We start from the raw sequence: 14,706 nt of genomic DNA on the forward strand, positions 1-14,706 counted from the left end.
AATATAGAATTATATAAATAGTATAGAACTAGTGATTAGTAGTTATTTTAATTAGTGAGAACTGAAAATTAGTAGAATTAGTTATGCCCAAGTAGATTCTAGTACAATAGATGGCAACGTAGAATTTGTAAACTCTCAGTACAGCTGTATTCTGACGTCAGAAGTGTCAACTCAGTTTGTGTGTTATTAATTAAATTAATTAATTAAATTATTAATAATAATGATAATTTTAGAATAAAAGGCTTATCTTAGACTAAAATAAGTGCAATTTTATGTGTTCTTTATTTTCTGTTTTTACACTTTTTTATTTAATCTTGGAAAACATGTAAACTAATTTGAGAAAATTGAGCTATTTCTCTGTTGCCACCTATTGTACTTGATCTATTTGGTTATCCCTAGTTAAACTACTCATTCCGTACAATCACAGTTACACTAGTTCAGTTCATTTTTTGTTAATCTCCACCTAGTGCATGGTTTCAAATTCCATTAATTAATAAATGGAAGTAATGTATATTTTACAAAAGTTTTACATTTTTCCCTTCTTTATTTTTTATTATTTGTATGAATGAAACTTTGACATATGAAGTAAAACAGAATCTTGAAATCTTACTTTTCTATGTTTGAAATGTGTCAAATTGTCTAGTTCACAGGTTTTACATATTTGATTTTAATACTAAATATTACAAGGAACATTTTTTTTATCAGATGAATGGTTTTTTAATCTTTCTAATAATTTGTGAGATATTCTAAATGTTTATTTAATAAATGAACTATAAGATTGCACAAATTTTATTCCAAAAAATTATTTTCTGAAGCTGAATTGTCAGATATTTTGAATAATAATTCCCATAATTTGGTCTAGCTAAAAAATTTGAGTAACCTTCGGCTAAAAACAGATCTAACTAAAAAAGTTTTAATATGATAATAGAAAAATATTAATATTTTAAATCGATCCTTTTTTATTTTTATCATTAGGGTGTATTAAGTACACTATCTAAGTATGCAATATAGCAGATTGCAAGCTTTAAAATTTCTATTTTTGAAAGTTTTTTGTCCGGTGGTAGAGTGGGTAGCAGTTCGCGTAGGTTTCCAAAAGCTGAATTAAATGCCTAAATAAGAAAATGTTTGGTTTCAAATGCTGACTTTCCAAAAACTGGGTTAGATGCCTAAATAAGAAAATGTTTGGTTTCCAAAAGCTGAGTCAAATTTCTGAATAATAAAATGGTTGGTTTCCAAAAGCTGAGTTAAATTTCTGAATAATAAAATAGTTGGTTTCCAAAAGCTGAGTTAAATTTCTAAATAATAAAATGGTTGGTTTCCAAAAGCATAGTTTTTAATGCAGTATAAAAAGGGCTGGTTTTCCAAAGTTAACATTAAAAGTTTTAAAGCAGCTTAAAATATCAATGAGCTAATTTTTCCAAAGTTTAAACAAATTGTATTTAAATAAAATATAAAACCTCGACTCTTAGCCTCTCCCGTGTGGCGTGTGCTCTTCTGTACCTAAAGGGAATAGATCAAATCACAATTGTCAACTTAATGGAATTGGAATGCTCAACATTTTGCAATGAATATTTGGGTTTTTGTAAATTTGCCAACATGTTTGCAGCTAGATCATTGAAGCAGAGGTTAAAAAGCAATATTTAAATTTGAATTTCCGAGCCGTGTCAACCTTTCTGGTCCCAGTTTGTACTGTATCGCCGGGACATTGGGTGAATAAAGCAGACACTCAATAGGAATAGCCGGTGCAACAAGGTTGACGCGGTCAGACTTTTGGTTGAATTTACTTTTACTAAAGGGTCAGAAGTGTGAAGTTTTCAAAAAATGAAGGTACAATTTGTAAGGAAAATGTTTGTGCACAAATGTCTCTTTAACCCTATCCCGATTGGGCTCTTTTTGTCTAATAAAGATGGGTGGGTTTCCGCCCACCCCCTTATGATTTTGTTGAGATAGGGGAGGGTGATACATGCATGTCCTTAGTCCAACTTTTGACGGCCGGTTTATTAAAAAAATTATAGCTCTAACTTTAATGGTTAGGTTAAAAAGTACGTCGGAAAAATGTTAAATTGTCATTTTTAATTTCTCAATGACTTTTTTTGATAAAAAACTGTCAGATCTGCAACTTTTGTTGATCTTTTTTTGAACACCGACCATTAAAGGGATTGTACACGTAGTTCTATCTTCCCTACATAAGTTAAAGGGATTGTACATGTAGTTCTAAGGGTGTTAGAATCTTTCCCAAAGGCATTTTCCCAAGGGCGACTTCCCAAGTTACAATTTCCCAATTGGAAACTTCCCAAAGGTTGGGTTAGGTGCTGCGGCTAGGGTGGGCTAGGTGACCGAGCGCTGCAGCTAGGATAGACTTGGGAAGTTGTCGCTTGGGAAGTTGTTCATATGGAAAGTTGCCGCTTAGTAGAAATACTCTTGGGAAGTTGTTACTTGGTAAAAACCCTTTGGGAAAGTACCTAACATCATTCTAAGTGACCCTCTTTGGCCGCCATTTAGAGCAATTTGCAAGAAGTTTTTGGGTTGTTTTTGCTTCGTTTTTAACATATATTTTCTGTCAGGATCGATATTCATCTAAAGAATCATTTAAAAAAGGCTAAAATATTAAATGGAAAGATTGGGTTAATCGGGTTTTATTGTGCCGCTGAAGCAATATCTTAGCAAAACTTGAAAAGGATTGTTTGTAAAGTTATATTCCCCGGGGAAAATTTAGAGGCTTCTGATTGGATGAATTTTGCCGCCACTATTTCTCGGAGAACCAATCAGAGGCAAGGAACTGTCAGAATTTGAGTTTCAAGGAAAATGAGAGACACAAAAAAAGGGAAAGGGGGGGGGGGTAAGAATACGGCCTCCTAATATTTCCACATTTAAAGCTTTCTTAAACCCAACCAAACCCCCCCCCCCCCAAAAAAAAAACGCATGGCTCACATTTTCATTGTTCTGAATTTAACCCACTATAGTTTCAGTAGAAGTAAATATTTCCATTTACTGATAGCGCCAATTAAAGGATTAATAACTCTGATTGGTTAATGAGATAGATAGAAAGATAGATGTTACTGCCATACTATTTCTATTGGTTCAGAATAGACACAAAGCATGCACATGGCTAAACCCTGATTGGATTAGGCGCTAATGGACTCAGCATACAGGAGTGAACCATTTAAATAATAGCCCATAAACTTCTCACGAACCTCAATCATTTAAGTTGGTCGTCCCATTTTTCTTTAATTAGCTGGCCTTGAAAAATTAGAGACTATGATCGTATATATATGTGTTGCTGCAATTCCATTATACCATTACTCGACTCAGCTCTTTTTAGGGTTGATATATTACATCTATGTATCTATATATAAGGTTGTAGTTTCTGTTTGTCTATTTGTTTGTTTGTCCGATCATAACTCTGAAACCCCTGGACCGATTTGCCTCAAATTGGAGAACTCGGGAGACCCACGGGAATGTTCTTTATTTTGGTTTTGAGATTCTAAGTCAACTTTTTAAGCGACAATTAAGTTTCCCAATAAAATCGCTCAAGTGCGGGTAAACAGCGGGAATAACTTTTAGTAACCTGAGCAGATCTGAGTGCCTAAGATAGTTTACATATAAAGTTTCAAGGGGGAAGGGGTCAGAACACCAACTTTAAATCGAAAAAGATAATCAAGAACTTAACAATAAAGTGCTAGGCTAATGAATTAATTTTCAAATATTCTGATTTTATAGATATTATCAATATAAAGTTATAATAAATATAAAGCTAATTTCAAATTTCAACGTTGCTAACTTTTCAATGTATAACTAAATAGTCTAAAACTCATCTTTTTCTTGCTTATTCTACTACATTAACATTTTCAAATAAAAAACCTCAATTTATAAATAAATAAATAATTTAGAGGGTTATTAAGATTTAGTAAATTGTACCATTTGACATTAAATGCAAATTATTTAATTTTTTCTTTCATCAGTTATAGACAGAGATTTAAGAATTTGAATGCACAAAAAATGTTAAATCGTGGACTAAGATAAGTTATACTGTGTAATTATGTACATATCTTGTACACTGGTCCTACGTACCTGTACAGTGTACCATTGTACATATCCTGCACTTGTACTAACCCTACCTGTACATATCCTTCATGTAAATGATGTACTGACCCTAACTGTACATATCCTTCATGTAAATGATGTACTAACCCTAACTGTACATATCCTTCATGTACATGATGTACTGACCCTACCTGTACATATAATTTATGTACATATGTACTGACCCTACGTGTACATATCCTGTACATGATGAAATGACCCTCCCTATACATATCCTACATGTACATAATGTATTGACCCTGCCTGTACACATCCTTCATGTACATGATGTAATGATCCTACCTGTACACTTCCAACATGTACATTATGTACTGACCCTACCTGTACATATCCTACATGTGCATGAAGTACTGACCCTACCTGTACATATCCTTCATGAACATAATGTACTTACCCTAAAGGTAAATATCTTACATGTACGTACATATCCTACCTGTACATATCTGATGACACTTTACAAACTTGCTGAGGCTGTTCTTCAATTCTGGATTTGTTTGACCTAAGAACAAAATTAAATGTATTTCTATTTTATATATAACTAGCTAAATTTTGAAAAAAAATGATTTAGAAGAAAAAATGTTAATATCGAAAAAAAATCTGATTTTTTAGCCTGTGTTACAATCCATGGGTTCCTTAAAAAATCAGTTAATTTGGTCCAGCCGTATTTGCATCATTCTAGACATACCAACGTTGTTTAATAATCCATTTATGTTTAAGGGCCTAGTAAACTATTTATTTATTAATTTATAGCTAACATACATACAAATATATATAAGCGAAGAGCTTTATTAAATATATTGAACCAAAACATTATTTGAACTTTTTAAAGAATCTATATATTTATAAAGTAGTAATCTCCGTTTGTTTGTTTGTAGTTCGATCAAAACTCAGGAACCCCTTGACCGATTGGCTCAAAGTTTGATTGGGGAACTTAATAGAATCATATTCATGGGTTTAAAATATATATATATATAGATAGATATATATTTAATATACATAAACACAAAAGTGCGGAAAGATGAAAAGGTTAAAATAATAAAGGTTGAACTTAATAGTGCATCTAATTAAAACAAAAATATCAAACCTTATAATTGAAGTTTCAGAAATTTTATCAGGGTACATATGTTGACGTGTACTGCAACAGTTCATTGTTTGTTTGTACTCATGTACTTTTGAAATTTATGTACTTTTAGAATTCATGAACTTGGTACTTTTACAATTCGTGAAGTTTTCCAGGAACTCCGTGTGTGAGAATTATGCCAATAAATGTATTTGATGATTCATCAATGTTTATAAACTTCCTATCTCAGGATGATCCTTATTTTCGGAAAATTATTTTTATTGAATTTTATTTTTGCTTCTGCTTTTATTTTGAACTTAAAGACATAGTTCTTCATGAATCGGAAGAAAAACAGAGACTGGGGGAAATTTCGCGGATTCACATTGTTCTGATGATCCCCCCCACCGTTCCTCAATCCCCCCCATTCCTCTATCCCCGCCAAATCCTCCAATTTTCCCCATGACATCGTGGAACCACGCCCCTTTCCGATCCTTAAACCACACTCAACCATATTGACCGCCCCCTTCTTTCAACCCATTTCAACCCTAATGCCACGCCCTTTTAGATTCTTTGATTTTTTTTCATTTTTTTTCTTTTTTTTAAGTTTGATAAAAGCAAAATTTAAAAGAGCAAAGCTTTTAAATCATGAAAGTTTGATTATCTTTTTCCTGTTCGGGAAACAAATCTATGAACCTTTTGATTTAAAAGGAATTTCATCTAAGAGTAATCTGATCTAATGAGAATTTAATCTAAAAAACGTGGAAATTGATCTAAAATATTTTTTTAGATTTAAGTCCACATTTTTCTGAAAATTTTTGGAATTTGATCTAAAAAATGTGGAATCTGATCTCAAATATTTTTTTTTTCAAATTTGAGCTCCCTGTTCATTTTTTTCATAAAATTTCTTCTGCCAAAGTTGTGATTTTGATCTAAGATATATGTAATTGGATCTAAAATATGTTGAATGTGATCTAAATTTTTTTTTCAAAAAATATATTTTTCTGATAACCATTTTGCTTCAAATCCTTAACTTCATTTTCGTAAAATATGGAATTTTATCTAAAAAGTGTTAACTTTGATCTAAAAAATGTAGACTTTAATCTAAAATTTTATAATTTTATAAATTCATAAAAGTTTAAAAGTTAAAAAGTAAAGTGCAGGTTTGAGGAGAGTAAGGTTCAGGTTAGAGAAGAGTAGGGTTCAGGTTAGAGGAAAGTAGGGTACAGGTTACAGGAGAGTAGGGAACAGATGAGAGAAAAGTATAGTTCAGGTTATAGAAGAGTAGGGTTCAGGTTAAGAAGAGTAGGGTTCAGGTTAGAGAAGAGTAGAGTTCAGGTTAGAGAAGAGTAGGGTTCAGGTTAGAGAAGAGTGGGATTCAGATTAGAGAGAGTAGGGTTCAGGTTAGAGGAGAGTAGGGTACAGGTTAGAGAAGAGTAAGGTTCAGGTTCAAGGAGAGTAGAGTTCAGATAAGAGAAAAGTAGGGTTCAGGTTACAGAAGAGTAGGGTTCAGATTACAGAAGAGTAGGGTTTAGGTTCAAGGAGAGTAGGGTTCAGATGAGAGAAGAGAAGGGTTTAGGTTACAGAAGAGTAGGGTTCAGGTTAGAGAAGAGTAGGGTTCAGGTTAGAGGAGAGTAGGGTACAGGTTAGAGAAGAGTAGGAGTCAGATTACAGAAGAGTAGGGTTTAGGTTCAAGGAGAGTAGGATTCAGATGAGAGAAGAGAAGGGTTCAGGTTACAGAAAAGTAGGGTGCAGGATAGAGAAGATTAGGGTTCAGGTTAGAGAAGAGTTGGGTTCAGGTTAGAGAAAAGCAGGGTTCCGATGAGAGAAGAGTAGGGTACATGTTAGAGAAGAGTAGGGTTCAGGTTAGAGAAGAGTAGGGTTAAGGTTAGAGAAGAGTAGGGTTCAGGTTAGAGAAGAGTAGGAGTCAGATTAGAGAAGAGTAGGGTTCAGGCCCAGCAAATAAAAACTCGAGTTAAACTCGAGTAAAACTCGACTTTTGCTTTCCAGAACCAGTCTTCAATTGGTTCATCTTCATTTATCCAGATTATTCTCTCTGTTTCAAGCTGTTCTAGAAGGTTGAGGAATAGAGCATATCTAACAGAATTATATTAGTTAGAAGGTCTTGCCGAATAAACAATCTCATCAGCTAAACTGTGAATCATACAGTTTCCATCTGTGCACAGATATAACAATCAGACTATTATCTTTGTTTGGACTCTCCTTGTTTGGTAATACATCTATATTTCGATAAATTTCCTTATATTTACTTAGAATTGCTGCAGCAACCGAAGTTGCATGGTTATTGCAGCTGCTAATTCTGAGAAACTAGACCAACTATCTTCCATTAACCTTCTTTTTATCAATATATTTTTTAATGATTCAAATGTAATTTTGGTCAATATATTCATATATTAACGAATACGTAAACAATATCTCTCATTTCATTTCATTTAATGGCTTATCTTTAATCATAATCAATAGTTCTCATCTAAAAATGGTAGTGAATTTAGCCTTGGTAGCGTTTTTATAGTGTAGTGTTTTTATGTGTAGCGTTTTTATAGTGTAGTGTTTTTTTAAAGTAGCGTTTTTATAGGGTAGCGTTTTTATAGATACACTGAGAAGAGTAGGGTACAGGTTAGAGAAGAGTAGGGTTTAGGTTAGAGAAGAGTAGGGATCAGGTTAGAGAAGATTATGGTTCAGGTTAGAGGATAGTAGGGTACAGGTAAGAGAAGAGTAGGGTTCAGGTCAGAGAAGAGTAGAGTTTAGGTTAGAGAAGAGTATGGTTGAGATTAGAGGAGAGTAGAGTTTAGGTTAGAGGAGAGTATGGTTCAGGTTAAAGAAGAGAAGAGTAGGGTTCAGGTTAGAGAAGAGTAGGGTTCAGGTTAGAGAAGAGTAGGAGTCAGATTAGAGAAGAGTAGGGTTCATTTGAGAGGAGAGCAGGGTTCAGGTTACAGAAGAGGTACACATGATTCTCTTGGAGAATTCAGGATTCTCATTGAGATAATACAGTATTCACTTGGAAATGACACCCAATGTTGCTACAGATGACACATTATCCTAATGGAATCACACAGTATCCTTTTGGAGATGACTCAGGATCGTCTTACGTAAGACACAAGATCCTCAAGTTTTAATTGGCGTAAAGGTTAAAAGAGTTATATACATTGTATAACACCCGCCCCAAGATAATTCTGTCAACAGACCTACAATAACTGTTCATCCAGCCTTATCTTCGTCAATTTTTAAGATACAAGAAATGTGTACCATTTTAAAAAAAGCTCATCAGACATACAGCCTCTTTTTTTTACTTTCTTTGCCCATGCTTTGAATATCAGAAATCAAAGACGACTTACATGTTTTCTCGCAATTCTTACATTTGAAGATCAAAGACAATTTTTAAATTTTCTTGCTTCTGTCATATTTTGTTCCTGGCACATCCTGAATATTGCTTTTTACAGAATTTCAGAGATTTTTACAGTATAAACTTAGTTTTTTGTTTCTCGATCTTCAAAAGGTTTTGTTGTAAATGGGGGATTCCTGTTTACAAAGAAGGCTACTTGATCTACTCTCACGCTCATTTTGAGAGCGATTTATATTTCCAGAGCATAACTATACTGAGTAGCTAAACTTTTAAAAGCAAAAAATAGCTGTAGGGCAGATGATAAACTCCCCACGTATAAAGTGTCAAGACAGTTCTGTGCGTTGAGAAAATGCCAACCCAGAAAAAAGAGATTTCAAAATGTGAAGAATAAAGTTACAGTTGGCCTGGGTCTAAGTTCAATATTTAGCCAATGAGCATAAGTTTGAATCTGGGAGGAATGGAAAAAAAACTTCGGCCAGGGTAAAGCGGAAATGAGTTAGTATTCACGAAGATCAGAAGATGGAAGTTTAACTCCCCATCGAGGCGGATGAAAGGCCGACAGACCGTCAGGGAGCTTTGCTTTCCATTATTCATTAGTATCATTTTTTATTCATTCATTTTTTACTTGTAAATATACGTATTTTATACAATCTGTAGATTTATTCGCTTAAGTTCTAAGGCTTTATATTTCTTTAAGTCAAAACCAATTTTAAATGGTAACAGTACATCTCCTGAAATAAACTCAAGTATCCCTGTGTAAAAACTTTATCCTAGACCAATGATAAAATTGTCGACATTCCCCTTGTTAGGTTAGGTTATCTTATATATATAGGTTATATACATAATATATAATNTATCAGAAGAACATACTTTTCAGCTTATCTATATTTAGACAAGCTTCTTCTATATCTGGATTGTCTCTTCTAGTTGTTGCCTATACACCAGGTTCATGATGAGCTACTCTGTAAGGAGCATTATCTCCTATATTAGGATCATTTTGTACATATGCTTCTGCTACATCATATCTGGGAGGAGCTGCTCCATATGGTGCTGTGTCTCCTGCCTCAATATCCTCGATTATCCTAGCCCTCTTGTATGCCCTGGATATCCTAGTTCTCCTGTGTCTCTTGGATATGCTGATTTGTCTGCTCCAAGTCTAATGTAGCTCTGTTTATAGTCCCATCTGGAGAATGGAGTGCATCCTCAGGTATATCATGGTTTGGCTGCTCCAAGTCTCCAGTAGCTCTGTTCTTAGAATCATCTTGAGAATGGAGTTATCAATGGTAATCAGTTGAACTGGCTGGTAATGTCACAACTAGTGGTAGTTCAGACAGGCTGCTTCGAGTATAATTGCCCACGTTCCATAGATGCAAATATGCAAAGTTGTCAAGATGCAAAGATGCAAAGATATAAAGATACATAAAAGTACTCTGCTTCCTAGTATTTTTAGATAAAATGACTCAGGATATCAAAATTGCAAAATTTAATAATATTTAGTTAAAATGGCAAATAGTTCATGGCTTCAAGTTAGAAGTTATTGGACTCTAAGTCACTTTTCTAAGGCTGTACTACACTGATGGAAATTTAAATCTTAATATGAATGGAAAAAAAACATTGATATCGAATGCTTACTTTGGCATTCTTTTTGACTATGCAACAAACATTGTGACTTAGAATTGTGACTTAGAGTTGCTCGACTCAGAATCTATCTTGAACATTATCAATCCTAAAAGAAGAACTGAGATATGATAGTGTCCAAAGTTACATGATGTGTTTAAATATTTAAAGTCACAATCATATCAAAGTCATACTCTTAAACAAAATGCGACTTAGAAATGATTGTGACTTATTATTTGAGACTTAGAAAGTGTCCTAGACATAATTTTGTCCCCAAAAACAGGCTTGACATATCTAAGCCACATGTCTTAGTTATCTTCACCTTCTAAGCCACAGTTCCAAATCATAATTTTTATCTAAGACTCATTTCTAAGTCATGATATTTGTCTAAGCCACATTTCCAAGCCACATGTCCTAGTCATCTTTATGGTCTAGGCCACAGTCAATTCCAAGTCATGATATATATCTAAAACACATTTCTAAGTCATAATATTTGTCTAAGCCACATTTCTAAGTCACTTTTTCTGTTCTAAGCCATATTTATAAATCATATTTTCAGTCTAAGCCATATTTCTAAGTCACAATGCTGGCCTTAGCACGTTTCTAACTCATAATTTGTGTCTAAGCCTCATGTCTATGTTGTAATTGTTGTCTAAGCCACATTTCAAAGTCAATTTTTAGTTCTATGCCACATTTCTTGCAACCCTGTTTACTTTGCAACCTGAACCCTAACCTAGTTGAGAGAAGTATCCTTGATTACTCCGTAACCTGAACCCTAACCTAGTTGAGATTACTCTGCAACCTGAACCATAACCTAGTTGAGAGAAGTATCCTTGATTACTCCGGAACCTGAACCCTAACCTAGTTGAGAGAAATATCCCTGATTACTCCGGAACCTGAACCTTAACCTAGAGCACTGTTAAGAAAAGCAAAAATATAGATATAAAAAATGCATATCTGTATAAAAAAAATTATGTCTCATGGTGAACCCCTTGCGAGCATGCATGTTTTGGCGATTTTTAACTGTACCATCTACGATTTTTATCATGAAAAGGTATTAGAGTCCACTACAACTTTGATTCTCTTGTGTCACTTCTCAGCACTGCAAGTGCTCATAAGTGCCCAGCTAATCTTGGAATTTAAAAATAAATTTAGAGCTTTTTTAAGACGGCGGAGCACACAGGTGTAACACAGATCTAAAACTTTGCTTTTCTAAACAGTGCTCTTAGAGCAATTTTCAAATCAATAAAGTATCAAAAGATGTACTAAAATGTATAAAGTGTAAGTCTATAATCTTAATTTGTGTACAAAAATCCAGAAAAGTTACGCTTTTTATCATAAAATCGTCAAAAATTGTCCTACGGCCGATTTTTTTATATCAACAGAAAGCTTTTAGAGTGCACTACAACTTTTTTTAAAGTGACTTTATAGAGCATGTTAAATGATCAAAATAAGTCCGGCAATGAAAATTTGTTCTTGAAGACTTTCGACGGCCGATTTCTTGGCCGCCAATCGTCCGATGGACGACTTTTTTGCGCATATAAGAAGGTATTAGTGTCCTTTTAAACTTTGTATTTCATGGTTTTACTCTCAGAGCACTTTAAATTATCGAATATAAACCGGTTCTACCATGTTAGGTTGGGTTACAAATTTTGTTAGGTTACGTTTTTTTCCGACGAACGTACTTTCATTACAAAATAGTCATTTTCTACTTTTTTACCAAGGTTTTTTTCTATAAAACGTCAGTCTTGATATGGAAAAGTTAAAAAAAATTGACCGTTTTTCTTAAAAACGCCTTGAGATTTTAGCGTAAACGTTTTCAGGCTCCGAGCGCTGCAGTGACTTTATTTTTAGCGTTAGAGCTCTAAAATTTTAAACGTTTAAGTCAATTCATATACGCCTCCAACTTTGTTATTTTAACAAATTTTAGTGAGAGGTCGTCTTGATACTTTAAAACGTGATATAAAAGTTTAAACTTTGACGGCCGATTTCTCAGCCGCCGATCATGCAACGGCCATTTTATTGTTATACGTAGGAAGCCCTATTATTCCTCTACAAGTTTATTAAAATACTGTTTGCCCCCCCCTCGCAAATTTCCCCCCCCCTCCGCAAATTTGATTTAAGTCCCGGTGCACTCTGCAACTTCACACTTAAAATATTCAAATCAATTTGAAACTTTATACGTAACCTAAGGGAACTTAGACAGTGGTCCTCAAAATAATTTGGACCTTTAGGTTGACCAGCGCATAAGTGCATGGTCAGGTTAGGTTGGTTTCCCCGCAAACCACCAATGTAAACCAACCTTAAAGTTAAGTTGTCTTAAGTCTGAATCAGGTTGATCTGGGTCAGACGACCTAAAACGTCCTTAAACGACCTTAGGTGACTTAATCAAAGGTCATTTTTGGTTGAGGTAGGTCGGAGGACCAAAACCGACCTTAGACAACCTTCTAAGGTTATTTTTGGTCAGGTTAGGTCATTTTAGGTCGCACCATTTCTTAGGTCAATAGGTTATGGAGGGGAGGAAGGCCAACCACAACAATTTCTCGTCCAAGCCACATTCTCCTCATTTTCTGATCCGAGCCACCTTGAAATCCTCCTCCTTTCAATATTATTTTTTAAAGTGAATAATCCTTCCAGATAAAACTATTTTTTAAGAATCAAGCCACAATAGGGCATAAATGAAATGTCAAATTTTTGTAAATCAAAAAAAAAAGTTTCAATTGAATTAAAGATTTCAAGTTTAATATCTTTAAGAATAATCACCTTTTTTACTCGGATTTTCAGATATTCCTGGTGTAGAATGTCGCAAAAAATTCCAAGTTTATAGAACTTCAATCTTTTTTATTAACTTTAGTGAAAACCATAGAATTTTTCCGGGTAGTTCCATGGGGAAAATTATAAGCAGAGGTAAGCAGATTATTTTGCTATTTATTTTATATCATGAAGGTTAGCCATTACGGAGGCAGAAGAGATTTAAGTTTTACCTCAATAAAGTTTGACACCATTCACATGGGTTTGAAGATTCCAACATGATATAATCATTGCAATAATTTAGTCCATCCATATTCTATGCCCTAACATGGCCAGATTAAAAAAAGTTTTATCTTCAAGAATTGGAAACTTTTTAACACAAAATAATCAAATGACGAGGATTCCGAGGTGGCTTGGACGAGAAAATGAGGAGAATGCGGCTCGGACGAGAAATTGTTGTGGCTGGCCTTCCCGCCCTCGGTTATGTGAGGTCGGGACCTTCTGCAGCATGTCTATAATAGTGCTGGATAAATTTTGCAGTTTGGTCATATGTTTGACTAATTCAGTGGCGTAAATAAGGGGGGTTATTGGGGTTATTTACNCTTGATTAAAAATATTTTTTCCGTAAATTGAACTTGAAACGTGCTGAATTATTTTAAACAGGGGCGTATTCAGGAATTTGTCCAGGGGGGGCTTACCCCACCCCTTCCAACCCCTTACCCTACCCCGCACCCCTTCACCGCCCCCATTTACAGGTTGGTCTCCACTGTTTGGGGGAATATGTTGAACATTTTTATTTAAAATATTTTGTGTAAAATTGTTTAAAACATGATACAACTTAATTCAAGAAAATATAAAAATATTTTTTACTGAACTAAAAAATTATGATTATGATTACCCATAATTTCTAAGAATACTTAGTTGCCGTGATATATTCATCCCTGAGCCCGTGATTTTAAAGCTTCGGCTCGAGCCGTATTTCCTTAAACCCAACTTTAAGACCAAATCTTCGACCCAACTCTAACGACAGCTGGTGTCACGTGATTGACAGCTGCAAGATATTCAGCTCGACTTAAGGAGTTAGACCCAATGAAAAACCGACCTTGATTGGTTTTAGTGGAGAATAAGGCTCAATGTTGCATCTTGTTCTCATAAAAACTGGGAATGCGCCAATTCCTACCATGAAAATCCGCCAAATAGAATATCAAACCGGTTTTTTGAATTCAACTCGGTGGAAAATAAGATGCAGCTTAAATTTCATTTCAAGATTTTTCCCGCAAATGGACGGTCGCACACACACGTGATGAGTGCATACAACACTGATTGATCTCAATCAACATTCAACGGAGCGAATTGTTAAACTATAAGTTCTGAAGACTCAAGGAAGAAGCTTTAATGGAGGCTCCATATTGTTTAAGTCTCCATATTGTCAAGGAAGTATGAATGGATTATTACAAGGTAATTAAACTGTGAATTGCTGAATACTTAATTTTTCCGTCCCCATGGTATACTTATAATATAGCGGCCATGATTGAGTTTAACATTACATAAGCTTTTCTTTTAGGGGGGGGGGGTAGGTGGGTGCTAAACTATAAATCCAATATTTTAGCCTTTATTCTATATTATTATACTCTAACATACCGTTTTAACCTTTGACATTTACTCGTAAATGTGTAATTTTTTCTTTTCTGTCGGAATCGCATGTTAAGTTGAATTAATTTTGGTGATTTCCAAGTTTTCGAGTTTTGGACCCCCCCCCCTCGCTTGGCCCAGAAGGTGTCCTATCCTAAACCTAAATCATTAGGTACAAAAT

Source organism: Eurytemora carolleeae, unplaced genomic scaffold (assembly GCF_000591075.1).
Source record: "Eurytemora carolleeae unplaced genomic scaffold, Eaff_2.0 scaffold1487, whole genome shotgun sequence".
NCBI lineage: Eukaryota > Metazoa > Arthropoda > Copepoda > Calanoida > Temoridae > Eurytemora > Eurytemora carolleeae.